Raw genomic sequence first — 25,752 nt, forward strand, 5'->3', positions numbered from 1 at the left:
GGAAGAGGTATACAAAACAAACAATATATATCTTTAGAAAATGTTTTTAAAAATTAAATGAGTTTCTTGCAAATGTACATAGTCAGATTTTAATTTTTGAATTCATTATGACAGCCTTTGTCTTTTGTTTGTTGTATTTATACCATTTATACTTAAAGGAATTATTAACATTTGTTAAGTTCCTAAATGTATGTCCTTATGTTCTTTTCCTTTCTTTCTTTTTCTGCTTATGGTTTTAATTGAGCACTTCATGTGATTTCATTTTCTAGCCTCTTTTAGCATACCAATTATACATGAAAATGTTTAGTGTGTTTCCCAAGAGTTTGCAGTATGCATTTACAACCAATTTAAGGTGGCTTTTATATGTCTCCCTACTGTTTCGTGAGTGATGCAGGATGTCGGAGGGAGTGCTACCGAGTGTTTCACTCCTTAGAGCTTGCTGCCACTCTCTGTGCTTACCCATGCAGTTATGGTCTAAGGCATTGCAGCTATCATTATTTTATGCCAACTGCTGGAAATTAAAAATACAATGATATATTTTATTCTAGCCTCATTTATTTCCTCTTTGACACATCTCCTTTCTTGAGGGTAGTAAAAGTGCTTGATGAAACAATGCCTGAACCCAAATTGAGAAGAAAATGGTTTTTTTTTTCTCATAGGAAGCCAAGGCAGGAACTCAAGGCAGAAATTTGGAGGCAAGAACTAAAGCAAGAATGTACTTACTGACTTTCTTCTCTTGTTCTCAGCTACCTTTCTTCTACAGTCCAGGTCTGGAATGAAACCGCTCATGATAGGCTGGGCCCTCATATCAATTAGCACTCAGGAAAATTTCCCACAGCCATACCCACAGGCCAATCTGACTGAGATAAACAGAAGCAGCAGTTAGCAAATATTATCAAATCAGAAGTTTTTACAATACTCAGCAGACTCAATTGTAAACTAAAGTGATGTGTTCAAATTGCAGGCTTGCAAACCTCTAGCAAAATTGACTGGAAAAGTCATGACTGTGAGCGAGTTTAGATTGAGCTTTCTCCCCATAGATTAGCTTCTGTTTCTTATTTCCACTATGGGATAAAAGTAGTAACCTCTGTTGGCAATGGTCACCTTCCAGATTATCTTAAGGAGTGAAGTTTTAACTTTTGGGTTGCTTTGCTATTCTTTTTCTCATGGTCATAGGGCCAAAGAGTCAACCTGTCCCTGGAAAATAAGCCTTGAAGGACAGTTTGATACAAGTGCTCTATAGTCTGGAAAAGGAGAGAGTCTATTCTGCTTCTGGAACCAGCTTCTCAGTAAGCTTAAACATCAAGTTAAAACTTACCAATATAACATATATCACAGCTTCCTTTTAAGTCCTTCTTAGCAATTGTGTGTCTTGTCCATTTGCATATAAAGCTTCCACTATGTTTGCCAATTTACATTAAAATTTTTACTAGTATTTTATTATGTCCTGAGTTAATAGTTAAAGAGAATTAAGGATTTTGTAGTATGTCTTCTTAACAGCCAAATGGTGTCTCTTTGTAGCAATAAAACTCTAAGACAGAAGCTGGTACAAGGAACTGAGGTACTGATGGGATAGGCCTGACCATAATTTTGTTTAGAGGAATGCTGATTTTGGGAATTGGGTTAGGAAAGCAATGGAATGCCACAAGTGGGGCTCAATGGACCATCCTAGTAAGAATATGGAAAACATTGGTTCTGAGGGTAACTGGAACTCTAGGGGTCTGACCCAAGAAGTTTCAGAGGAAAAGAATTTATTGTGTGGCCTTGAGACTAGTTGTGTGATATTTTGGCTAAGAATGTGGCAATGTTTTACCCTTGTCCAAAGAGTTTGCCTGAGGCTAAAATGAAAAGTTTTAGATTAATTGTCCTAGCAGAGGAAATTTCAAAACAGCCTAGTATTGACTCTGTCATTTGGTTATTAGCATTCACTTTTATGAAGATTTATAATGCAAAGGAGCAAGCTGAGCAAGGAAAATATAAAATGTATGGTTCAAGGAGAAAGGGAGCAACAGGAATTGAATGGAGCTAAATCCTGTGTTCAAGGAAATAAACAGATTAAACGAAAGCCTGATATTGAATGAAATAAAGAGAGTGAGACCTCAGGGAAAGATCCCACTCAGATAAGCTTTCTAACCTGTGAAAAGGAATTAAAGAAAAGCTTAGAGCAGAGGCAGAGTATTGGTATACAACTTTAATGCCAGCACTTAGAATGCAGGGGCTGGTGGATCTCTGAGTTTGAGGTCAGCCTGGTCTACAAAGCAAGTTCCAGAGCAGCCATGCTTAGACAGTGATGGAAACCATGGAGAACAGAAAGCTGATAAATATGTAATTGAAGGATAGAGCCATATTCCAGACCCAGCAAACAGTAGAACTTGGCAGGTTTAGCCATGTGGTTCTAGACTTAGAGTCATGGATAGGCGATAAAGGTTATAGATTCTCCCTCCATGACTGTGGGAAGCTTTTGAAGCCAGGCATGTGTTAAGGAGTATCCCTACATGGAGACCTAGAAAGGCCATTGTGTGAAGCTATAAAGAAGGAATCTAATTTGGAGATTTTAGAGACCCCAAAATGTTGGAGATGTCAGAACCATGGATTCCCACCAAGGAGAGCTGACAAAAAGGAGTGGACCCAGCACAACAGAAAAAAAAAAAGGTATTAAGCTGGTTTTATGTCTTGTTTTGGTCCATAATTTTCTCACTATGGTCCCTTTACTCCAAATTGGCACGGCAATGTATAATATGTGATATAATATATTGGAAGTATGTGATGTGCTTTTTTTATTTTAATTCTATAGGGGATTGCAGTTAAGAAATTGAATGAATCTCTGAAGAAATTATGCACTTTTTAACAGGGTTTGAGACTATGATAGACTATGAGGAAGTTGGACTAAATGTAGTTTTGCATTAATAATATGGCTACAAGTCTATGTGGGCCAGGGTGTGGAATGTAGTGGTTTGAAAGAAAATGGCCCCCATGAGCCCATAGTGAGTGACACTATTAGGAAGTGTGGTCTTGGAGTAGGTGTGGCTTTGTTGGAAGAGATGTGTGACTAGAGGATGAGCTTCAAGGTCTCAGAAGCTCAAGCCAATTTATTTCTTGTTGCCTGTGGATGAAGTGTAGAACTCTCAGCAACTTCTCTAGCGCTATGTCTGCTTGCCATGCTTCTCACCATGTTAATGGACTAAACCTCTGAAACTAAGCCAGCTCCAATTTAATGTTTTATTTATAAGAGTCGCCATGGTCATGGTATCTCTTCACAGCAATAGAACCCTAAGAGGCTGCCTTCACAGGTTTTGATAGTGAACTATTTGTGGAACTGTGAGTAGAATAAACTTTTTGCTCCCCAAGTTGCTTTGTCGTTATTTTTGATCACAGCAATAGTAACTCTAGCTAAGTTATTTGCTCTAAGAGCTTTCTTTTGTGTGTTAAATGACCATTAACTTTTATCAGATTATTTTTCTTCATTTATTTAGACAACTAAATGATTTTCCTTTATTGTCTTATTGTGGTAAATTATATTGACTCATTTTTGATCACTGACTCAACCTGGTATTGGTAGAATACATCCAATTCATTCTTGCTTCATTATCATTCTTGAGAGCTCCTAGATTTGACTAGTAATGTTTTATATTTCCCTTTTATATTGTGAGAGATGATGACTTATAAGGTTTGGGTTTTGTTGTTGATGTTGGCATGGAGGATAGTTCTCCTCATTACATGAACTGAGAAATGGTTCCTCCTTTTCAGCCTTGGGGTGAGTTTGCATAAGATAAGTAATTCATTTTCTTCTTGACTATTTGGAAGGCACATCAGCAAAGGATCTGGGCACTGAGTTTATTTGGTATAGAGTTAAATGACAGTTTAAGTGTCCTTAATACATGTGTGATGATTTAGATTTTCTACTTCAGGCTGTGTTCGTTTTGGTAAATTATGCTTTCTAAAAATTTCTCATTCCATTTCTATTTTTCAATCTGTTGCCTGTAAAATTACCCACAATGCTCCCTTCTTCCTGATAACTTCTGTATTCTCTTTTGTTGCTCATTTTGCCAAAATTTATCCATTCTATTAGCTTTTTTCCCAAAAAGAATAAATTTTTTTAAAAAAAATATGCTTTTATATTTCATGTGAAACATGTTAAAGCTGATATGTACATCAAATTAAATTACTTTAGAACATTAGAGAAACCAATCAGGACAGAGGCTGTCAGTCCAACTGGTTCTATTTTCTTGTTCCTGTTACTAACAGGGTTGCCAGGTTTATCTACCCACCCCCTCTCCAGAGTGCTGGTCTGGACCAGCATGGCTCTAGGCTTGAAGCCTGAAGAAGGATTTCTGATGTCAGCCCCACTAACTCCTCAGAGCATGTATACAGCACCTGATTGACTATCAAATCAATCGACTACACAAGCATCACAGAACCTCTGGGTCCCCTTCCCTACATTAAGGGTAGGCTAAAGCCCTGAAGATATTTGTCTTCTACCTCACTGTGATGGTTAATATTGGTTGTTAACTTGCCTAGACCTGGATTAACTAAGAGGCAAGCCTCTGGGCACATCTGTAAGAGAATTTATTGATTGGCTTAATTTAAGTGAGAGACTCATTGTGAAGGTGGCCCAGATACCAGGAGATCCATAGTTTGCTTTGCTTTCCTTGTGTCTCCCTAGAGAGTTCATCTGTTTTGTTGTTGAGGAGGCCACAGTCCTTTGCTTTCTTCAGAATCTGTCTTCTGTAAGCTGATCAAAGATGTGGTTTCCCTGGAAATCTTGAAGTGCCAGACTACTGGGACTGCTGAGCCACCCAGCCTCCTGGTCTGAAAAAGCTATCAGTTCTCAGCCTGTCCAGTTTGAAAGTATTTACTGTTGGACTACCCAGACACAGTCATATATGCATATTCACCATAATATATAGATATATACACATATATGTACACACACACACACACACACATTCTGTTTCTCTAGATAACTCTAACTAATCCATCCATTTATCCCATATGTTACCACAGCAGATAACATAACACAGGAAATTAAACTTATTCTAAACGTTCCACACATCAAATCTAAGTCTAGCATGGGTACCAACACGGGACTGACTGGGTCTGCTAACCTCACCCCCAAGAAAGAACTTGTGTGTCAGTGTAATGGACTCCAGCAGCAGGCTCTCTTCTACCCAGCTTTCCTACACCCATATCTCCTCCATCTTTCTGGGGTCACCAAACTGCACCCTGGCCTCTTTCCTGTCCCTCCATGCATCATACAGTCCTGAAGTGGAAATTGCTGGTTGTTTCATGTGATGCAGACTCATATGATGTTTTGGTGAAGCAGACTTGCATGATGTTTTGCTGAGGCAAGACCTGTGAGAGGACACACGATGTTTGGAGAGAGTATTAGTAGGACACAAAGGACAGTGATGGGGTGCTTATATAGCTAGCTGTGCAATGCTTCATCATTGCTGATCTTCACTTAGTTGAGAGAGGCATGGCAGAGAACTTCTAGCATTCCAGCTGGTCCAGGCTACTCCTACTGGCTCGTGCTGATTTGGCGGAGGCCTGGGGGTTTCTGCTTGATCCTGCTGCTGGTGACACTTTTGAACTGAACTATTGGTATCCTGACTCTACTGAACTGGACTGCTGATCTCCTGACTCTACTGAACTGGACTGCTGATATCCTGACAAACAGAGATTAGAATCGTCCTCAAAGAACTACGTCTAAACAGGCCCATATCCCATTAACCTGTTTATCATCTTTTCTCTCCTACCTTTGGACAGTGGGCCAGAAGGAAGGTTGAAATGTTAGAGAATCCTTATTAAAGTAAGTTTTGAAAAATCTAAGCCTCCACAGTCCTACTCTCAGGGATGTTGGTTCCTTTCCTCCAAAAGATCAGCTTTCATCTATTATTTTCACTCTTTCTTGGGCTGTGAGCATCTTCTATTCCTTCTGATAATAACTGCAGAGATATGAATGTGCCAGGCACAGAGAAGGCAAAGGCACAATGGAGAGGGTTGCTCAGCTGCTTGTGTTCGAGCTGGTACCTCTGTACTCTTGCAATGGCAGTGACTCTTGCCAGCACGACTTTTGTACCGGCCTCCCTTCTTTTCTTCAAGAGAGCCTGGGCACTTTTTTGTATGCAGTTGCAGCCAATGCCACATCCCCAAAGACATCTCCTCTTCTGAATCTTGTCTTCTATGTTTGCTCCGATTCCTCACTCTTTCTGGCCTTACAGGCTGCCCACTGCATTCAGTTAGCAGTGTTGTCGGAGGAGAAACTGCATCTACAAAATCACCAGCATACCACCAGAGATTTGACTATGGACATGCTCCATCTCCACTCCAATCTGCCTTGATTTTGTAGGTCCTCACAGTGGACAGCTTTGATAATTCACCCCTGTAAAACAATGTATTTTGTAGCACATTTGCTTTCTGATTCTTGAACTTCTTTTCTAAACTTGACAGTTTCCCCCCTCTTGATTTATTTTAGTTTTCTTTCTCTTAGATCTAGATGAATAGTGTCCATCTTGAAAGACATAGTGGCAGGAGCATGAGGTAGTTCATCTCATTGTATTAGCAATCTGGAAGCCAAGCAGGATCAGGCTATAAAACCTCAAAGTACTTCCTCCAGGAAGGCTCCATCTCTTGAAAGATACACATCTTTCTCAGACAGCTGAACCAAGGTTTCAAACCCATGAGCCTATGGGGGACATTTCACGTTTAATTACAGCACATTTCATGGGGGATGGTGTCTCTGTATACAACAGCACCAGCAAAATAATAATCTACAAGAGGCAAGAAGGTAAATCAGGTTCAACAAGACTTAGTTAGCCTGGTTGGTTCAAACTTATAGAGTCTGACCTGGGCAGTTTATTAAAGGTATAGTTGAGCACAGGACAGTTTTGGGAGGAAAGTTTCCTGAGGGTAATTAACTCAATACCAGTAACAACAAGGCTTAAGATGTGTTTACACTGAAGCTCTTTATAATGCACATGCCATTTTCATAAAGATTGGTTCTGTTGAGTCAGAAACAATGCTCAAGATAGGTCTAGGAAGAATGCCTGAGACAAATATAATAGCCTATGAGAGTTAAAGTTGGCCTTGCCCTAGAAATAGCATAGAAGTAACCTAGGCTGTTGTAAAATACAAGTGACATCTCCTATAAGGATGGGTTCTATTGACTGGGAAACAATTCAAGGAAGAGTCTGGAATAAACAAACATAATCTTTGGGATTCCAGTGTAGACTGGTCCTACAGATAACACAGATTACAAGGCTGCTAACAACACCCTTTTCTCAGCTTTCTAGGTGGAGAAGAGGTATACATCTTCTTCTTTTGAAGAGAGAACCTGATGTGTTTAACATTCATGGTTTCCCTCGTCCTTGTGGGCACAAGGACTTCATGTCCTTTACAATTTCAATTTTTATCTTAAATTTTCTATATGGAAATTTAGGTCATGTTTTTCAGCCTTTAAATTACCATTTATGGCCTGTGTGTGTGTGTGTGTTTGTGTGTGCTTGTGACCCAGAATGTGGGTGCTGGGAATTGAACCCAGGCCTTCTGCAAGAACTTTAAGTGTTCTTAACCAGTGAGACATCTCTCTGGCCCTACACGGTCAAATCTTTAAATACCCTGCTTCTGTGGCTTTGGCCATATCCTATACATTTTGATGCCCTCCTTTCAAGGTTAGCTGTTCAAAAAGTCTAATATGTGTTATCTCTTTCTCCTCTGTGGATTACTTAGACGTATATGAGGCATATATGTTTTTTTCTCCTAAATCTATCTTAGTCAAAGATTACATTCTGTATGATTTCAATCTCTAATTTCAAATAATTGAATGACTCACTTCCTGGTCTAAGTACTTTTTGTGGCTGTTTCAATGTTTCAATTGCAGTTAAAGATGTCATAGACGGTTGGTTTGGGGTTCAGTGATCTCCATGTGTCACTATACCAACTATCTAAAAATCGTGATATACAAGACTTTTATATAATTATAGATTTTTCCCTTTTGCCCTTAAGAAAAACGCCCCTGCTGGTTTTTGTTGTTTTTCAGTGATTGTACTAACTATGGAAGATATTAAATCCACTATGATTATGAGTTTGAATAATTAATTTTCTCAATCTCTAACTTACAAATTTTCAACTGTGTTTGAAGTGAATTCAAACTTAGAATTGTTATATAATCTTGATGAGTTCTTTTATCGTTATTAAAATTTCTTCTTTATTCTGTGTAGGGATTTCTTGGATAACTGCATAGAAACTTTCATTAAATGCACTTTCATTCGGTAGTATGTTTTGTTTTATTTATTTCCATATTTTAAAGAATTTTAACATATATTAGTTGTATAAATAATGTGCTTCATTTTATTTTCATATATGTACAAAATATATTAAAATAATATTTTCCCTTACCCCACTGCCATCATATCTTTCCTGTTTGCTTACTGGTGACCCCAGTGTATCTGTTCTGCTTCCATGTTGTTGTTTTTTTTCTTGATATATAGGTTCTGCATATGAGATTAAAAAAAAGTGAAACTAGTCTCTCTGAGTATGACCCAATGTGATCTCAAATTTCATCAATTATCCTGAAAATGTCATTCTATTCTTTTTCTGAATTACTACGGAATACATATCTACCATGTTTTCTTTATCTGTTCATCTGCTGATGGTCATACAGGCTGATTCTATAATATAGTTATTGTGAATAGTGCCACAATAAACCTCAGTGTGCTGATATCTTGATGAATTTCCCACTTTGCTTCTTTAGTGGATACAACTCAAAGGTGAGACAACTACTGTTATATGGTAGTTCTCTTAGTTTTTGAGGACCCTCCATAGCTGGTTTTTATTATTTTTACAGTGGCCATACTAACTTCTGTTTTTGTGTCTTTGCCAGCATGGGTTGGCTTTTTTTTCTTGATGATATGTTGTCATGACTAGACTGAGAAGAAATCTCAATTTTGTGACAGCTAAAGATGTTGCATATGTTTTATTTGCCATTCACTTTGCGTTTGAGAAATATTAGAAATATTAAGTTCATTCATGCATTTTGGAGTATATTAGCTTTTGGTGCTTAATTTCTGGAATATTTTTGTATTCTGGATACGATTCCCCTGTTGGTTAAACAGTTAGAAGATATTTCACTCATTCTGTAGGTTATAGTTTCATTCTTGAAATAGTTTCCTTTACTGTCCAGCAGCTACTTAATTTAACATAGTCCCATTTGTCACTTCTTACTGCTATCTCTTGAGCTACTTGGTTTCTTTAGAAGATCATTACCTGCATCTCCCTGTTCTTGAAGTGTTTTCTTCTAGTGATTTGAGAGTTTCAGGCTTTACATTAAGGTCTCAGGGCTGTTTTTAGCTTATCTTTGTTCAGGGTGAGGAATAGGAATCAAGTTTCGTTCTTTGATACGTGGATACTTTCTTTTTCCATCAACATTGGTTTAAGAGACATGTCTTTTCTCTGATGAATGTTTTTGTCACATTTGAATATCACGTGTGTGTGGCTGGGTAGGTTTATTTCTGAGCCCTCTATTTTTAACATGGGTTGATGTGTCTTTTTGTGGCAGTACCACATTTCTTCTATTTGTTTGATTTTAAAATTATTCTTACTGTGCCTCTATAGTGTGATTTGAAGTTAGGTGTTTTGATACGTTTAGCTTCACTGTTTTTGCTCAAGATGGCTTTGGTTATTTACCATCTTTTGTGGTTTTGGCATAAATTTTAGGACTGTTTTGTGTGTGTGTATGTGTGTGTGTGTGTGTGTGTGTGTGTGTGTGTGTGTGAATGTGTGTGTGTCTTTGAAAAATGTCACAGGGCTTCATTGAGAACATAGATCACTTTAAGTAACACAGTCACTTTCACAAGATTGATTCTGCTGATCTTTTCCCATCTCTTAAGGTACTCTCCAAGCCCTTTGATGTTTTAAAATGTTCATTGTAGGGATTCTTCATTCTCTGATTTTTTTTGTTGTTGTTGTTGTTGTTGTTGTTGTTGCTTTGAGACTGTGTAGATGAGATTGTTTTCATACTTCTTTCTTGCATATTCATTTTTAATATATAGAAAAAGTACTAATTAAAATATACATCTTCATTTATTCTTTGAGAAATTAATGTGTACAGTATACTTTAATAAAAATCCATTCCCTATTCTCTCTTTCAACTCTTCCTGGAGCTCCCATCCCATAATGTCTATCTCCAAAATTAATGTCAGTTTTTAAAAACCCCAATGAGCTCAGTTAGTGCTGTCCATATGTGCAAGGTATAGATCTATATAGGTATAAGTATACAATATTCAGGTATAGAGCAGTATATATCTGCAAGAGCATGGGCAATCTACCAAGGGTCACATCTCTGAAGAAAAGTGACTCTCTCTCCCTTAGTAGCCATCACGTATCAATAGCTCGCCAGATAAGAATGGGTTACTGTGTGCCCATCCCTCATCCATACTAGAATGTTGACTGTCTTGTCCTTGTGCAGATCTTATGCAGGTAACCACATCTTCAGTGAAGTCATGAGTGCAGTAGCCCTGCCATGTCCAGAAGACACTGATCTTCCAAACCTTTGGCTCTTACAAACTTTCTGCTACTTCTTCTGTGATATTCTCTGACCTTGGTAAGAGAGGGTAATATAGATGTCTATTTATGGCTGAGCACCCCATGGTCCTGTAGTTTCTGTACTTTTACCAGTTATGAATCTTTGTATTAACTGCTATCCATTACAAAAAGAAGCTTCTCTGATGATGGCTCAGAGATACACTAATTTAGGGGAAAAGATAAATATTTAGAAGACATTTTGAAAGTATATCAATTTAGCAAAATAATAGCGGTAGGTTTCCCCCTACCTATGAGACACTAGACATTGGTTCCTGGCTTTACAGAACCAGAAATGAGTTCCTTTTTGTGTAGTGGGCCTTACATCAAAAATTTTTAAATTAATTGATTGCCCATAAAACATTTATACCATTATTACATCAATGAAGCTACTAATTATTGGACATTGGTTTTGTATTTTGCTATTTCACCAAACATATTGCTCAAGTGTAAAGGTTTTCCAGTGGAGACTTTAGGATCTTCAATACAGGATCATGCTTTTGTAGTACAAAATAATAATAATAATAAAATAATAATTTGATTTCTTTTTTTAATTTGTATGGCTTTTTTCCCTTTTTCTTGCCTTATTGCTCTGACTAAGACTTCAAGCACTATGTTAAATAAGAGTGAAGAGAATGAATATCTTAGTTTTGTTCCTAGTTTTGAGGAAGTCCTTTAACTTTTTTCCCCATTTCAGTTAGCTATAGGCTTGTTGTATGCTGCCTTTATTATGTAGCTGTATGGCCATATTACATCTAGTTGTTTCAGGGCTTTTACCATAAAGAGATGTTGAATTTCATCAAAAGTGGTTTTTTTCATTCATTGAAATGATCATATGAATTCTGTTCATGATTTTGTTGAAGTGAAGTATTGTGTTTATAGGTTTGCATATGTTGAATCTTCTTGGATCCTTGGAATAAAACCATGTATTTTATTAAAGTTATTTTTAAAAATCTGCTTTTATTAAAGGAATTGGTGTGTAATTTTCTTTTTTGTTGTTTTGTCCTTCCCCAGTTTTGGAATCAAGGTAATAATGACTGAATAAAAAATTGAGTTTGGAATCCTCTCTCTCTCTTTTGTTTTATAGAATATTTTCTTTATAAAATATAAGATTGTTTCTTTTTTCCATTTATTAATATTTGTTTTATGAGCTAAAAGAATAATCTTTTCTAAAAATGTTCTTTGCCATATTTTGATCAGATACACTCATTACCTTCTCTTATATACTCCCTACTCCTGCTGAACCTTCTTCTTCTTTACACTAAATGCTCCTCCTTCTTTCATGTCTTTATGTGTGTGTGTAGCTCATGGAGGTTTCTAGGGTTGATTTCATGAGAATGAATCAGGGGTGATTTGCTGAAGCCTGAGTGCTTAACCAGTTGCCACACCACTAAAGAAAATTATTCCCATTCCACACCAGTAGCCATATACTGCTACTAGATCCTGGGGGGTATCCAGGCCCCTCCCCATCTATGATAGAACATTGCTGGGCTCAATATTGTGTAGGTAATCACAGCTTCTATGAGTTCATGAGTGCAGTAGACATGCCATGTTCAGGAGACAGCATTTTATAGTACTTTCTCATCCTCCAGCCCTTACACTCTTTCTCTTGCTTCATCTTTCATGTTCTCTAACCCTTGAAAGATATGTGGTATGTGTGTGTGTGTGTACGTATGAACTCATGTGCATGTGAGTTTGGTGTGTGTGTGTGTGTGTGTGTATGAATACATATAGAGGCCAGATAAGCACACTGAGAAGTCTATTACTCCTAACCATTTTATCCCCCTAAGAAAGGGTTTATCATTGAACCTAGAGCTAGGTAAGTGGCTGACAAACCCAGAAATACTCCTGTTTTCTACGTACTCTCTAATTGTGCTGGAGTTTTAGATACTGACTTTTTTATATAAATTCTGAGGATTTCAACTTGGGTCCTTATGGTTTTGTAAAATATGGCCTATCTATGGTCTAACCTATCTTATCAGTTCTGTTCTCAGCATTTTGACCAATTATGAGTTTATATATTCACTACCACTTACAGTAAAAAGCTATTTCCTGATCAAAACTCACATCATCATTAATCTGTGGTTAGAAGGCAATTTGATAACATCTATTTAACAAAATAACAGTAATAGAATGTATATCCTCCCTAGTCATAGGTTTTGACCAGGTTACAGTACTAAACAAGAGTTCCCTCTTGTGGAGCAAGTCTCCAACCCAATCACGAATCACTTATTTATTCATGTAACAATCTAGTCACTATTGTACCAGTAGTCATATCTTGCCTTTCAGATCAGTATTGGAGCATAGAGGATCATAATCTTAGCAAGACTCCTACTGATATTTTTCCCCCACTGAAAAATGTTCTCCAATAAGAAGCTTCCAGCTCTGTTCTAGGTTTATTTCTCTATGTCCCACAACCAAAGTATATGACATCAGTAAAATCTTACCATTCAGTTCTGATGGAAAACAAGTAACTCTGAAGTTTCTTTGGTTTCCTTCTTTGAAAAGTCAGCTATCTGTAGAAACCACCCCCATTAGATAGGCATGGCTCCCACTTGAGAGATAGGGCCACTCACCCAATCCCAAAATTTTTAACCCAGAAATTTTCCTGTCTAAAGGAAATGCTGGGACAAAAAAAATGAAACAGAGACTTATGGAAAGGCCATCCAGAGACCACCCCACCTAGGGTTTCATCCCATCTGTAGACACAAAACCCCAATACTGATTACTGATGCCAAGAAGCACTTGCTGACAGGAGCCTGGTATGGCTATCATCTGAGAGATTCTGCCAGCTCCTGATTAATACAAATGCAAACACTCACAGCCAAACATCCCATCAGACTGAGTCTGGGGACCCCAATGGAAGAGCTAGGAGAAGGACTGAAGGAGTTGAATAGGATTTCAGCCCCATGGGAAGAACAATATCAACTAAATGGGCACCCCAGAGCTCCCAGGGACTAAACCACCAAACAAAGAGTGCACATGGAGGGATCCATGGCTCCAGCTACATATGTAGCAGGAGATGACCTTATCTAGCATTAATGGGAGAGGAGGCCCTTGGTCCTGTGGTGGCTCGATGCCCCAGCATAGAGTGATGCTAGAGCAATGAGTGGAGAATGGATGAGTAGGTGGAAAAGCATCCACATAGAGGCAAAGGGAAGGGGCATAGGAGGTTTGTGGAGGAGAAATCAGGAAGGAGAATATCATTTGAAATGTAAATGAATAAAATGGTTAAGAAAGAAAAAGAAAGAAAGAAAGAAAGGAAGAAAGAAAGAAAGAAAGAAAGAAAGAAGGAAAGAAAGAGAGAAGGAAAGAAAGAGAGAACTGGCAGCTACTTTTGTAGTTTGTGTGTAATTTGGCACTTGTATCTTGCAAACAGTGAAATTCTGATATTCTTTCTCTGTCCTTTACTCTTGGCATTTTAATTATGATATAATGTAGAAAATGTATATTCTGTCTATCAGAGAAACAACACCAAAGTGAACAAGTTGCAGAAATATGGCAAAACTTAACTAAACTAAAATCAAACTAGTACTTAGTAAATAACTGGAAAAAAGTGCCAAAGAGATAGAATAAATGATTAATGAAGGTAAAAATAAGAAGAAGAAAAAATAAGGGAAGAGTTTGGGAAAGGTAAAGTTGAAGCAAAGATAAAGAGAAAAAGTTCAAAAGAGATTGAAAATTATGTGTGGGAGAGAAAGAGAGCAAGAAAAAAATCTAGTTATAAAATAAATGGAAGGTTTGCTAATAAAATTATATAAAGATTAAAAGAGAAATGAAAAAAAGAAAGACCTGCTCCTAGAGTCATTGATAGTGTCTCTGCTATGTCACATGTTATATCAGTAGGTGGCAGAGAAGAGAAAGGGCATGTCTACACTCAGTATTCTGATCTATGAACATCTGAATGATTAGTAGCCTAGCATTCCCTGAAAAAAAGTAAGCCTGAAATGACCACCAGTCTGGTTTGTGCCAGGGGACCCAGACAAGGAGTTAGGCTGAAATGACCAGTCTGGTACAGTGCAGGTCAGGATGGGCTCACAGAATGGGTAGCAAGCTTAAGACTAAAGGAACCTTGCCAGATCCATGAAACCCAGTGAAGGGAGCCTGAGACAGATGCATGGGACCACTCAGGCAAACTGGTGATAAGCTAGCCCAAGAGGACCACCAGAACTGCACCATGGGACCTCTACAAGGTGCTAGCCTGAGATGACCTCCTGCCTGCCACACAAGCCTGGGGTGGTAAAACATACCCAAGTGCTCAGCCCAAGCTGATCAGCCTCAATTTGAAGAGGGGTTCCTGAAGAAGGGGTGTTTGGGAGAGGTGAAAAAATGACTTGAAGTCAATCGTGGGTACAAACTGACAACTGTGTTTTGCTTGAACTGGTTCTCTAGACAGCTGTGTAGATAGCTCAGCTCTTTCAGACCAAAGCCCAGTCTTTTGTTTGCATATAAGTTCAGTTGTTTACCCAGATTCTCTTTTTATTATCCCACAAATCAGTATTTTATGTCCTTTGCCCCTTGATTCTTAGGAAGAGACAGCAAGTACATTTTTTGACATAGCAAATAAACTCAGATATCTGCCTGTCTTTGTAAGCACAAACAATAAGTTTACCTGGATAGAATTTCATCCTGAGATTACCATTCCCATCAAGACTGGACCTGAACTTACTTTGTCCCAGGCTGAACTTGAACTCAGGAATCTGCCTGCCTTTGTAGCACAGACAATAAACTAGCTGGGTGGGATCTAGCTCTGAGATCACCGTTTCTACCACAGCTGGATCTAAATTTGCTTTTTCACAGTCTGACTTTTAATCAGAAATCTGCTTGCCTTGTATCTTTCTGATAAGCTGGCTCATTAGTGCAGCTGCCTTTGCTCTTTTAGGTCTATGAAGCCCCTCATACAACTTATATTGCATCCTTTTATTTTGCAGCTTTCAGGCCCAGATACAGGGCTTTGAATTGACCCACTCCAACATCTAGCCGTGTCAATGTAGTGCATGAAAAGGGCCAGTCCTACATATCCAAAACTAAAAGATCTCTATGATACAGGGTCATAATAGAATTTCTGAGAGGAATCTCAGTGTGGTTCTAGGATTGATAGAGTAATAGAATCCAGAGACCTTGTATCAGATCAATGAGTCATTGCAATGAACATTTGCAAGCAAATGAGTGTGGACAAAGGTGTATACTGTGGGACACACTGTGACACACTATAGCTTCCACAATGAGATTTTTTTCTTTGTTTGGGGAAAGGCTACAAAGGTGGAGTATGAGTTTGAGGGCAAGGAGAGATGAGAAACTCACACAGAACCAATAAAAGATTTTTGTGTTTTCCTTTTTTTAAATGAAAGATTTCAAAAACTAAAATAAAAGCAATGCTAAGAAATACAGTAAAGTAACAGACAAACAAGAGAGAAAGAAGAAGAAAGAAGAAGAGTAGAGATAAGAGAAAGAGAAGATGAAGAAGAAGAGGAAGAGGAGGAAGAAGAGGAGGAGGAGGAGGAAGAAGGAGGAGGAGGAGAAGAAGAAGAAGACAACTGCTGGAGAAGCTCTTCTTCAGATTCTCTAATATTGAATATTAGAATACCAGATCTGAAAGGATTACTGAGCAATACAAAGGATCTATTGCATATTTCTTAACAAAACCCATAAAAGCCAGGAGAGTGTGAGACAGTGTATTGTAAGTGCTGAAAGACAATGATTGATAATCTAATTACTACATGTAACAAATCCATATGTGATAAACAAATGAGAAAAAATGTCCATGATAAAAACCAAGCCAAAGAAATTCATGACAGTAGAACAGTCCTATGGGATCTTTCAGACAGAAGAGAAATGTAAACATAGGGAGGAGTAAACCATACTATTGACTATTAAGAAAGAGGAAAACACTAGAAACTACAAATTCAACAAAATGACAGGAATTAGCACATATTTTTTCAGTATTGATTTTGAAAACTATGAGACTAAATTTTCCAATCAAAAGGTAGCAGACTACATTAGAAAACAACAACAACAACAAAGGACTCTGCCTATTAGTTTCTTCTAAGAAATACACTAAGCATTAAAAACAAATGGAACCTTTGGGTGAAAAGGATGGAAAAAAGTACTCAAAGCAAAGAGAATTAGAAAACAAGTGGGAGAAGTTGTTCTAATAGCTGGCAAAATAGACTTTAAAACAGAATAATTCAGAAGAGATAAGGTAGTTTAATTCAAATGCAACAGTATTGAGTGGTGAGTTATGTCAATAGCCCACTTTAACCAAAACATAGATCCTCTCAACCAAATAAATAAATAGATAATAAAGAGATAAAAAGCTGAACAGAGCATCATAGATCACATGTATCTAAGAGACATCTATAGAGCATTCCATCCAAACACTGCAAAGTACAAAATTATTTCAGTGGCCCATCAAGATTTCTTTAAAACACATCATGTAATAGGATACAAAGCAAGTCTTAACAAAGATGGATCAATTGAAATAATTTATTGCATTCAATCTGACTACAGGGAGTAAAGCTACAGAAATGTATGACATACACAATCTCATGAAGACTGAACAATACACTATTGAATAATGGATGGGCCATTGAAGGAAATTAAGAAGATTTATAAAGTTCCAGAACTGCATTAAAATAAAAACACAATGCAACAGAAACTGTAGAATGGAAACATTACTAGAAGAGACAGTCATAGCTGTAAATGACTATGTTAAAATTTCAAAGAGATTTTAAAATAAATAACTTAAAATACATGTGGACTCTTAGGGGAAAAAAGAACAAGCTAAACCTCAAATAAGTAAAAGAGAAGAAATTACCAAAATCAAGAAGAAATCAATGAAATGGAGATGAAAAAATTACAAAGAATAAACAAAACCAAAATTTGGTTCTTTGAAAAGGAAAACAAGACAAAGATTTTAGCTAAACCAACCAAAAAAATAAAAAGAGAACCAAATTTCCCAATTAATAAAATGATAAGATGGAAACGGAGACATTACAACATATGCCAATGGAATTCATGAAACCACTGGAGCATTTCATTTTTGTACACATTTAAGTTTATATGTCTATAAGTGTTTTGCCTACATATATAAATATATGTGCACCACATACAAGTCTTGTGCCTATGAAGGCCAGAAAAGAGCATCAAATTGCCTGACATTGGAGTTATAGATGGTTGTGAGCTACCATATGGTTGCTGGGAACTAAACCCAGATTCTCTTCAGGTGCTGAAAGTGCTCTTAACTACTGAGCCATCTCTCTATCCCCAATATTATGAAATTATCTTAAAAATTTATATTCTACTAAATTGGTAAATCTAAAAAAAAAATGAATGAATTTCTAAAATGTTTGACCTACCAAAATTAAACCAAGATGGACAACTTAATGGATATAAAACTGCAAAACTCCTTCTATGAGCTAATGTTACCCAAATACTAATGCAAGATAAAGACATACATAAAAAGAAAATTATACACCAATCTCCTCAATGCATATAAACACAAAAATTCTCAACAACATATTTGCAAACAGAAATTTTAAAAAATATTACCAAAAGATTATTCAGCATGATCAAGTCAGCCTCATTCTACAAACACAGAGATGTTTAAATATGCTAATCAACAAAGGCAATTCTCTATAGGTATAAAAAATCCTTTTAACAAAATCCAACATTCCTTCATGATAAAAGCCTGAAGAAGAGAGAAACTGTGGAGAGAACATAGCTAGGCATAAAGACTATGTATGACAAGCCAACAACCAGTGTTGTTGAAACAAGAGTCACAAACAAGAGTTTGTTTGTAGATGAAATATTTTTAAAACTCAGAAGTCCCTAAAGACTCCACTAGAACACTTTTAGACCTGAGAAAACATGTACACTGAGAACAAACATGCTGAGAAAGTTGCAGTGGAAACTAATGGTTTCTTTGGAAAGTCAGTTGTGTTGGATGGTGCTTTACTGGGGCAGACACATGAAGGAGCATTTTTCTGAAGTGGACACAGATGAAGGAATGCTTTACTAAAGCAAACATGAAAGGACTCATGATGAAGGATTCTTCACTAACAACATGCATGTATTGGTTCACTTTATATTGCATAGCTGAGCACCATTTTTTGTGACTCCATAGTAAGAAACACACCAAAAAACTTCTGATGGTGTTCTGACAGCTCTTGCTGCTTCTACAGACTTGGGCTAATTGTCAGAGTCATGTTGGTGATACAGACTCATGTAGGGTTTTGCGAAGACAGACTCTTGTGCAGAGGTAAGACACAGACAGTGGTGGGAGCTTGTATAGCTAGCTTTGCAATGTTTTTTTGTCTCACATTTTTGTTGACTTTCCCTTCACTGAGACAGGCACAGCAGAGAATTTCTTTTGATGTCCCTGTTGGTCCTAATCACTCCTGTACTGATTTGGCTGAGGCCTGGTTGTATCTGCTAGGCCATGCCACCACTGCTGATTCATGTTCGCTGTCATAACACTACTGAACTGGACTGCTGGTGTATCCCATGAAGTGTTTGTGAGTGGATCGAACTGCCACTGCTGACTCCTGTGAACTGAATTGATGATTTCCTGACAAAGCAGATTGGATTTGCACCAAAGAACAATTTCTAAACAGATTCACTTCCCCCGAATCCTAGTAACCTTTCTTTTCCACTACCACTGGTGGGTGGTGGGTTAGAAGGGAGGTTAAAGCATTTAAGAACCATTACTAAAATTAGATTGAAGAAAAATTTAAGAACACAGAAAGTAATTAGAAAAACAATTGCATTCACAATTTCCTTAAAAAATATGTAGAAATAAACCTAACCAAGGAAGTGAAATGCTTCTGTAATTTAACACTTGAAAACACAGGAGGAAGAAGTGAAGAAGGCACTACAAGATGAAAAGCTTCTATCCTCATGGATTGAAAAAATTAACACCTTGAAAATGGCTGTACTACTAAAAGCCATCTACAGGTTCAACATCAACTCCCATCATGTGATTCAACTGTTCAACTTCTACCTTGTGACCCAGCTGTATGACTCCTGGACATTTACTCGGAAGACTAAGTCAACAAGTCATAGTGATACGTGTATACCAATGTTTCTTAGAGCACTGTTTGCCAGACCTAAGCTATGGAACCAACCTAGATATCAGTCAACAGAGGGATGAATAAAGAAGGGAATATTTTTCTACCATAAAGAAGAATGAAGTTACAACATTTGTAGAAAAATGCATAGAGATAAAAATATTGAACAAATTTAGTTGATCTCAGAAAAACAAATATTGCCTTGGCTCTCATTTATGGGTTCTAGACTCTATGGACACATAAATTCATATTTGTACAGATGACATGAAAGTAAAATTTAGTGTTTAGGGAAATAAAGGGGACTAATGTAAGGGGTAGAAGAGAGAAGGTAGTGGGATATATAGTGCATATATTCAAAATACATTATGTGCTTGAATGAAAACGGCCTTATGTAACCCTGTATAACAAAAGTAAGAAAAAAACCCCAATAGCTAGAATGTTCAAGGTTAGCTAGTAAATAGAAGTATTGATCTGGAGGTATATTTCCGGTATTCATTAGATTCTAGTTCAGTCGTGTTGGATATATAACACTCTATTTCCTTCTAACTTTTACTTGTCATAGGGAAAGTTACATCCTTCCTACACACTCAGCATATTCTAAATGTGCAGTAGGATTAAACGTGATTGTTGCTTCTGAGGCGGCTCATGAGAAAGTTGTACTATTGCCTGTCCTGACACTGTAGAACTGCCACAGTCCTTGGGGCATGTTCCTTTCCATCTTCAAAGCCAGCAATGGCTGGGTGAGTGAATTCCACACAGTCATCTTCTGGTTCTGACATACTGTTTCCCGCTTCATTGTGGGTGTCTTGGGCCTTGGCCAGAGCAGTAAACAGTTACTGGTGAAGCAGCTGTATTCACTCAATCTGCACCCTTAATTCCTCTTTGTCCCAGAAAATGACCCATTCTCAGGTTCCAGGATTTAAGAGCTATAATCTTGGAGGGTGCGGTGAGAGGATGCCAGATAAGAAATAAAAGAAGGAAAATGTAGAAACCTTACACTATGGTACCGAAGCTCAAAAGGACCTGTAGACCTGTTTCCTCTGGATGAGCCTGCAGCACAACCTGCTTCTCCATGGGAAAACAATGGCTTTATTGGACCAGTTTTCATTTCCTGTACCCTTTGCCCATTGTTCTCCACACATGCTAGCTTCTCATGATCTGACTTTGTGGCCGCATTTTTCCTTTATGTAAGAGAAACTATTCCTGTAAGTGACTCCCCCTAGAACACATTGATGGGTTCTTACTTTTGTCAAACAGTGATCAATCCTTTGTTGTTCTGTGATCCTCAAAGGACCACCATCATGTCCAAGTGACCATGAAATCAGACATCACTCCTTTGCCTCACCAAAACATGGACGGGGGTTTTCTGTCTGTTCAAAGATTTTGCTGAGAGTCAATGACTCTTGACAGTAAATGATAATAGCTCTGCTTAACCGTGAATCTGGGCTGGGCCAAATGTGCATACAAACTTTCCTTGACTGTGACTCTCAGACACCCTGTCTCTTCTTCCTTCTTTGCCTCTTCTGTGCCAGGGACTCCTACAGTGCCTGGCTCAGAACAGCTGTTCAACAGATATTAATATTGTAAATGCCCACTGACTTCTGCCAACACACTTCAGATGTACACCTACCCAATTTCATTGCTTGGAATTAGACTCAGAGACATTAAATGACCTGCTCAGATTGCACAGCCAACTCTGCCTCTAGACTTCAGACTCTCAGTTTCTGAACTCATCTATCTTCCAGTCAGTTTCTCATGTACTGTAGTCTGCACATCAGACACATGCTTCAAAAAACACCAGCCTGGAGAACATGGGAGTCAAATTAAGATGCTGAAGTTGATAAGAGCTGATGTAAAATCAGAAAGCTTATTGACTTGTAGTCATGGCTTGAAGGGGACATTAGCAAGTTCCCACATTCCCATGGGGAAGGATGTCATAGTTTGTACTTTGTTCCCCAAAGTTCACAAGTCAAGGGCTTAGTTTCTAGCTGATAGAATCATTAGGAAGAGGCAGAAACTTTAGAAGGGTGGGTAGTAGTAGTCACTGAAAGTGTGTCCTTAAAGAGGTTTATTGGGACCTCAGCCACTTGTCTCTTTGTGCTTCCTGGCCACCAAGAGCTAAGCTTCATTTTGCTGCTGTGTTTGCCTCAATACAAGCCCAAATCAATACAGCCAAGTGACTGTAGATGGATGGAGTCCTCTGAAATTCTCCACCTCAGAGTTTATTTTCTCAGTTATTTTCTCATAGTGATAATATCAACTAACACAGAACACAAAGTATACCTTATCTTGAGTGAGGTAATCCAGTCACAAAAGAACACACATAGAATCCACTCACTGAGAAGTGGATATTAGCCCCAAACCTGGGAATACCCATAATACAACTTACAGACTATGTGAAGCTTAAGAAGAAGGAAGACCAATGTGTGGATGCTTCAGTGTTACTTTGAAGGGGTACAAAATAATCACAGGAAGTAAAGAGAGGGAGGAAGCTGGGAAGGAGAGAAGATGGGGAGGGAAAAAGGCAGCAGGATCAGGTGAGGAGGAGGAAGGGAAATACAGAGGGTCAGGAAATTGAAAGGAGGTATGTAGCAATGGGTGGTGGGGAACTAGGGGTAACCACTAGAAAGTCTCAGATGCCAGTGAAGCAAGAGGTTCCCAGGACCCAACAGTGATGACATTAGTCAAAATATCCAACAAAAGGGAGATAGAACCTGTAGAGACCATATCCAATGGATAGGCACAATAGATAGGCACAACTCCCAGTTGAGGGATGGTACCACCCACCCATCTCAAAAATTTTAATACAGAATTGTCCCTGTCTATAGGAAATGCAGAGACAAAGAATGGAACAGAGCCTGAAGGAAAAGCCATCCAGAGACTTCCCCACCCTGGTCCAAACCATCTGCAGACACCAAGGCCAGACACTATTGCTGATGCCAAGAAGTGCTTGCTGACAGGAGTCTAGTATAGTTGTCCCCTGAGAGGCTCTGCCAGTGCCTGATCAATACAGATGTGAATGCTTGCAACCAACCATCGGACTGAGCACAGGGACCCCAATGGAAGAGCTATGGGAAGGACTGAAGGAGCTAAAGGGGATTACAACCCCATAGGAAAAACAACAATAACTGAACAACTAACTGAACCCCCAAGAGCTCCCATAAACTAAACTACAAACCAAACAAAAAGTATACATTCAACAAACTTCATACAAAGATTTAGTGGGAGACATGTAAGAGGGTGGCTACTCTGCCCTGGTGAGAAGCAGCAGGGAACTGATCAGGAAGTGGTCTTACATAGAATTTCTTCAGGGAGGAGAAGTTTGCCAGGGTCGAGATTTCTAAGGTGTGGAATCAGTGGGATTTCGATCTCAGGGATGGGTGGATTTTCAGGTTCATGGATTAGTGGGGTTTCAGGCTAAGGAACCACTGGGTTTTTGTAAATTTTCAAACTCAGAGGTGAGTTTTTTACCCTACAACCATGCCTGACTTGTTATACGGGTTCTAGGGTTTGAATGTGTTCTATCATGCTTATTCAGCAAGTGCCCTTACCTGTTCAGCCATCTCCCCAGCCATAAAGACACCTGTAAGATCAGATTGACATTTAAATCAGAAGGCTCTCTTTCACACTTCTCTAATTCGAAGATCACACCTCATTGTGATGGTTACTTTTGTCAACTGAGACCCCTGTGAAGTGAGTGTAGTAAGGGATTGTCTTGGTCAAGTCCTGTGGTCATGTGGATGAGAGATGCCTTGATTATATTAATTGGTGTGTGATGATTCAGCTCCCTGTCTGTGGCACCCTGACCTGGCTTTGGGTCTTGGACTGTGTAAGAGTGTAAAAGTGAGTTGAGCAGTAAGCATGTGTGTATTCATCTCTCTGAGCTCTTGACTATGGATGCGATGTGACCAGCTAAGCTCTCTCCTCCTTGTCTTTCTTGCTGTGGTGGACTGTAAACTGGAATTGTGAGCCCAAATAGACCCTTTCTTCTCTAAGTTGCTTTTTAGCAGGGCATTTTACCAAAGCTACAGAAGTAAAAATAAAACAAAAATTTACAGCAGAAGATGGACCCAAAAAGGACTGGTAGTTTGCTATGGTCACACAGCCAGCAAGCATCAATTCCACTATTAAGACAACAACCCATCTGCAGAGCAACACAGCAGCAGATATTCTGATTCTCAGACCATAAGTGTATATTTGCATTTGTAGTGGTTTTGTCATTTAGAGATACACTGTCTATTTTGAGCCCTAGCATACAAGTGTTTTCAGAGTCAAGTATTCCCAAGCACTCATTACACCAGTTTTCGGAAGTGCCCTTCATATAGTGTTAATAGAGTTGATTATTCCTTTACTTGTCTTTTTCAGCGTCTATACACATCATTGGAGTCTAAAGAAAGGATGTTTTTATTACCAGAGCTCTGTTTCAACAACAACTCCCACTCCCATTCCCAGAGCATCAGCCAAGGTTCCTGCAGAACAGAAACCTGCAGCTCCTGAAGCAGAGAGGGAATGAGCCAGCTCTCAGGAGTTCACTCTTGTTGTTAAGTTCTTTATGGAAATCCCAACATCTCTCAGTTCAGACCCACATTTATTGCTTGTGCCATGAATGGGAACTTTGCCACTGAGGCTTTAGAAGGCAAAGGGAAAGAGAATATCAGCCCTCCAACTGAGAAAGCTGTCAGGCTGCTGAAGGGAACTGCTCCAAACAGGTCGTTGGTAACAAGTATCCTTTGCCACCATCTATAACCCAAATGGATGTTTCATAATTGTCTCTGTTTTGGGTGTGGTCCAGTTGTAAAGTATCGTCTAACTCTATTGGATTGGTAGGTCATAGTGTCAATGAAATCACAGTAAGATAATATGTACTTTGTACCTTGGCCTTTGTAGCATGGAATGCCATGGCTTAGACCTAGGATGAATGTCAAGAGAGATATAATGTCCACTGCTTGAGACACTTAACATTTGCATTTATCATTTTTCTGTGGTCTGATTCCTCTGCAACAGCAGTGAATGCATTCTCTCAATATAATGCCAGCAGTGATCTGCAAATGTGCTCATCCCTTCTGTCTTCAGCATATTCTCTCCTAGAGGGCACAACCCTAATTTCTCTCCTAACAGCTTCAGTATCAGGTAAAATTCCATTTCCTTCAGGTCAGTCCCAATCCTTTTTTAATTTCATGAAGCTCAAATATTGAATTACACCATTAACTTTTGATAAAAATCCTTGTATAATTTAGCAAAGGAAAGAGGACTACTAAAAAGAGTTGGTCAGTGGTTAGTATGCAGGAACATACACCCAGCAGAAACAAATAGAATACACTTGTAGCTACTATAAAACCAACTTTTAATAACTAGGCCAAGGGCCATGTTTGGTGCTATAAATTACTCTCCTCTACTGACTATTCCACTGGCATCATTCAAAATCTCTTTTCTACTTCTTTACCTGTAAATATGGCAGACAACCATGCAAACAGAGTATGAGTTTTAGCAGACCTTTATGACCATTGGGGTTTGAATGAAGAATGTCCTCCTATATGCAACCATTCACTGTTACTGGTACTGCTTGGGAAAGTTATGGAATTTTAGAACATATAGGTTAGGTTTGCTAGGGGAAGCACATATCTTAGGGTTGGGCTTTGAGAGTTTATAGATTACCCAACTTCCAGTCTGCTCTCTGTTGCTTCTATGTGCAGTTGAGATGTAGTCTCTCAGGTTCTGGTTTCTCCTACCATACTCTTTCTACCATTATGGACATCTAGCCCTCTAGAACTTTAAATGCAAATAAACTTTTCCTTAAACATAGTAATTAAAACAATGATCCAGTGGCAAACAGCTTTTGAGAACACAATAAGAAAGGAGTGCGGAGATGGATCAGTTGGTAATTTGCTTGCCATACAAGCATGAGGATTTGAATTCAGATCCCCAGCACTCTTCCGTGTAAAAACCCAAATACGAGAGCACTCATTTGTTACTCCAGTTCTGGGAAGAGAGTATGGGAAGAGGAGAGACAGGTGACCTCTGAAGTGCATTGGCCAACCAATGTAGCCAGTATAAGTGTGCTCTGAATTCAGTAAAAAAAATCTTAAAAAAAAAAAAACTATGGTGG

At 38.4% G+C, this 25,752-nt stretch overlaps 1 non-coding gene across 1 annotated transcript; it reads left to right on the top strand.

The window, feature by feature from the left end:
- Positions 1–14,369: 14,369 nt before the first annotated feature.
- On the top strand, positions 14,370–14,502 carry LOC114617698. The gene has a single exon (XR_003710848.1). It is a non-coding gene; the product is annotated as a small nucleolar RNA SNORA17 (small nucleolar RNA).
- The last annotated feature ends 11,250 nt before the right edge of the window (positions 14,503–25,752 follow it).

The sequence above is a fragment of the Grammomys surdaster genome, unplaced genomic scaffold (genome assembly GCF_004785775.1).
Source record: "Grammomys surdaster isolate TR1022 unplaced genomic scaffold, NIH_TR_1.0 137, whole genome shotgun sequence".
Lineage (NCBI taxonomy): Eukaryota > Metazoa > Chordata > Mammalia > Rodentia > Muridae > Grammomys > Grammomys surdaster.